The following is a 3,922-nucleotide window of genomic DNA, read 5'->3' as shown; positions in this document are numbered from 1 at the left end:
AGTTGACCATCCCGGCAGTATTTGAAATACAGCAGTCAGTCCTCTGACGTAGCTCCATATGTGTATATATAGAGGTTCTTCCTCCTTTGATTGCATACTGTTCTTTTTTTGCCCTGATGAAGGAGACAGTGATCTCTGAAACACATTGACCGGAAAAAAGAATAAAGAGATGAAATAATTAACATCAGTTTCCTTTGGTGACAGCGCGGCACGCACCCGATTTTCCTCCTATACGTTATTGCTCTTCTACTAGGGGCTGCGGCTGTCGCCATTTGTAACGTGCATTTAGGGGTTGTGACTGGCACAACCTTAAGAGGTGAGTGCAACTACTATTAATTATTTGTTACCTTACCAGGTAAGACCCTAATTTGTGCGTCTGCTCCAGAGTTATTTCCCTGATTATTAATATCTGACAGGCAGTGATTGATCCTGCATTCTCACCTTCCTCTCTGTTGCACATTCTTATTGTTCCTATATGCTCTCTATTTCCATCAGACTTTTTTTGTCCTTCGGTGGGGCTCTAACATATGTGCACCATTTATTATTTATTTTTATGGATTCCTTTCTTTTTTCATGCTAGCGTTCATTATGCAGTAGTCATTCATGATATATCTTATATTTGTGAATCCATTAGGGCTCTATATGTCTGGTGCATCACATTGGGTCTTTTCAGTGCACAATAGGCACCTTTTTCTGTTATGCTCTGCTGCCACCTTATGGACATCCTATCAATGATGCCAGAAAAAAATGGACATGTCTCCGTGCAGCAATCACGGACACGCGGGTACGCCGCACGGAGACACGTGCAGTGAAAAATCACTGATGTGTGAGCAGACCCATTCATTATAATGGATCTGCGTATCTCAGTGATTCTGTTATGTTTAAAAAAAAGCACAAACGTACCAGAATCACTGACGTGTGAAACAGGCCTTATAGTGTTTTGATTTATGTATGTATTATACAACTTCTGTGGATCTTGTATGAGTGACTTTTCTTCATTTTATTGGATTGTTTTAAAATATTGAAATAAAGTCACGCTTCCTATGCATCCTTTTGTATTCTGATTGGCTACTATAATACAGTTTTTAGGCACTGAGATCGATACCAGAGGCATGGTCTTCCGCTTACCAGAGGATAAGCTCAAAAGGCTAAGGGACATAATAGAAGGGTTTAGTGCTGTTAATAAGGTGGCATTAAGATAAATGAAATATATCTTCTCGGTCTTCTCGTTTTCTTGCTGAGTTGTGCCAATGGACAGAGTTTTTTCTAGACATTTGCTATTGGAAACTCAGGGAACCAAAGCTCCTGGATAGAGTTGAGCGCGGTTCGTGGTTCGTGGTTCTCCAGTTCTAGGCTCGAGTGATTTTGGGGCATGTTCTAGATCGAACTAGAACTCGAGCTTTTTGCAAAAGCTCGATAGTTCTAGAAACGTTCGAGAACGGTTCTAGCAGCCAAAAAACAGCTAAATCATAGCTTGGTTTCTGCTGTAATAGTGTAAGTCACTCTGTGAATCAAACTATTATCAAATTTCAGTGTATAGTGTGCGTGAACAGCGCCTTCAGATCACTGCTGTTTCTATAATGGCGATCGCCATTTTTTTTTTTTTTCCTTGTCTTCCTTCCCTAAGTGCGCGCGTCTTGTGGGGCGGGCCAGCATGTCAGCCAATCACAGACACACACACAGCTAAGTTGACTTTGAGCCAGAGAAGCAACGGCATGTGTGATAGGATCTGCATGTCACATGTCCCTGCATTATAAAACCGGACATTTTCTTCACGGACGCCATTATCTGCCTTCTGCGTCTTTGGTGTCAGACATCACTGTCGCAGCTCCGTCCTCCTGAGTCCTATAGCCGATACAGCTGTATGCGCTGCATACACAGCGTTAGACAGCATAGGGAGAGCACTTTATAGCAGTCCTTTTAAGGGCTCAAACCGGCAGGGTCAGAGAGCCATAGGTGACAGGTCCTGCAAACAGCAACAGCATCTGTGTAGCCAAGGTCAGGGATTTCCTCCCTGCATTTCACCATTAGGAGGGAATAGAAAGGCAGGCTTCCATTCCTCTACCCAGAGCACCACAATCCTGCCACTGTACCCTCCTGTCCTCTGCACACTCCAACTCATTATAACTAAGCCATTATACTAGCAAACACTCAGTGTACCTAGTGGCATCCTATCTGTGGCTATTGGACTTTGCTATAGTCCCACTAGTGCAAAGACATTTGCAGAGCACGTCTGCCTGCATTGCACACTCCAACTTTTTTAAACTAAGCAATTTTACTAGCAAACACTCAGTGTACCTAGTGGCATCCTATACGTGGCTATTGGACTTTGCTATAGTCCCACTAGTGCCAAGACATTTGCAGAGCGCATCTGCCTGCGTTGCACACTCCAACTAATTTTAACTTAGCCATTATACTAGCAAACACTCAGTGTACCTAGTGGCATCCTATACGTGGCTATTGGACTTTGCTATAGTCCCACTAGTGCCAAGACATTTGCAGAGCGCATCTGCCTGCGTTGCACACTCCAACTAATTATAAGTAAGCCATTATACTAGCAAACACTCAGTGTACCTAGTGGCATCCTATCTGTGGCTATTGGACTTTGCTATAGTCCCACTAGTGCAAAGACATTTGCAGAGCACGTCTGCCTGCATTGCACACTCCAACTTTTTTAAACTAAGCAATTTTACTAGCAAACACTCAGTGTACCTAGTGGCATCCTATACGTGGCTATTGGACTTTGCTATAGTCCCACTAGTGCCAAGACATTTGCAGAGCGCATCTGCCTGCGTTGCACACTCCAACTAATTATAAGTAAGCCATTATACTAGCAAACACTCAGTGTACCTAGTGGCATCCTATCTGTGGCTATTGGACTTTGCTATAGTCCCACTAGTGCCAAGACATTTGCAGAGCGCATCTGCCTGCGTTGCACACTCCAACTAATTATAAGTAAGCCATTATACTAGCAAACACTCAGTGTACCTAGTGGCATCCTATACGTGGCTATTGGACCTTGCTATAGTCCCACTAGTGCCAAGACATTTGCAGAGCGCATCTGCCTGCGTTGCACACTCCAACTAATTATAAGTAAGCCATTATACTAGCAAACACTCAGTGTACCTAGTGGCATCCTATACGTGGCTATTGGACCTTGCTATAGTCCCACTAGTGCCAAGACATTTGCAGAGCGCATCTGCCTGCGTTGCACACTCCAACTAATTATAAGTAAGCCATTATACTAGCAAACACTCAGTGTACCTAGTGGCATCCTATCTGTGGCTATTGGACTTTGCTATAGTCCCACTAGTGCCAAGACATTTGCAGAGCGCATCTGCCTGCGTTGCACACTCCAACTAATTATAAGTAAGCCATTATACTAGCAAACACTCAGTGTACCTAGTGGCATCCTATACGTGGCTATTGGACCTTGCTATAGTCCCATTAGTGCCAAGACATTTGCAGAGCGCATCTGCCTGCGTTGCACACTCCAACTAATTATAAGTAAGCCATTATACTAGCAAACACTCAGTGTACCTAGTGGCATCCTATACGTGGCTATTGGACCTTGCTATAGTCCCACTAGTGCCAAGACATTTGCAGAGCGCATCTGCCTGCGTTGCACACTCCAACTAATTATAAGTAAGCCATTATACTAGCAAAAACTCAGTGTACCTAGTGGCATCCTATCTGTGGCTATTGGACTTTGCTATAGTCCCACTAGTGCAAAGACATTTGCAGAGCACGTCTGCCTGCATTGCACACTCCAACTTTTTTAAACTAAGCAATTTTACTAGCAAACACTCAGTGTACCTAGTGGCATCCTATACGTGGCTATTGGACTTTGCTATAGTCCCACTAGTGCCAAGACATTTGCAGAGCGCATCTGCCTGCGTTGCACACTCCAACTAATTTTAAC

The sequence above is a fragment of the Anomaloglossus baeobatrachus genome, assembly GCF_048569485.1.
Source record: "Anomaloglossus baeobatrachus isolate aAnoBae1 chromosome 7 unlocalized genomic scaffold, aAnoBae1.hap1 SUPER_7_unloc_2, whole genome shotgun sequence".
NCBI classification, from domain to species: domain Eukaryota; kingdom Metazoa; phylum Chordata; class Amphibia; order Anura; family Aromobatidae; genus Anomaloglossus; species Anomaloglossus baeobatrachus.
This window is presented reverse-complemented; position numbering follows the sequence as displayed.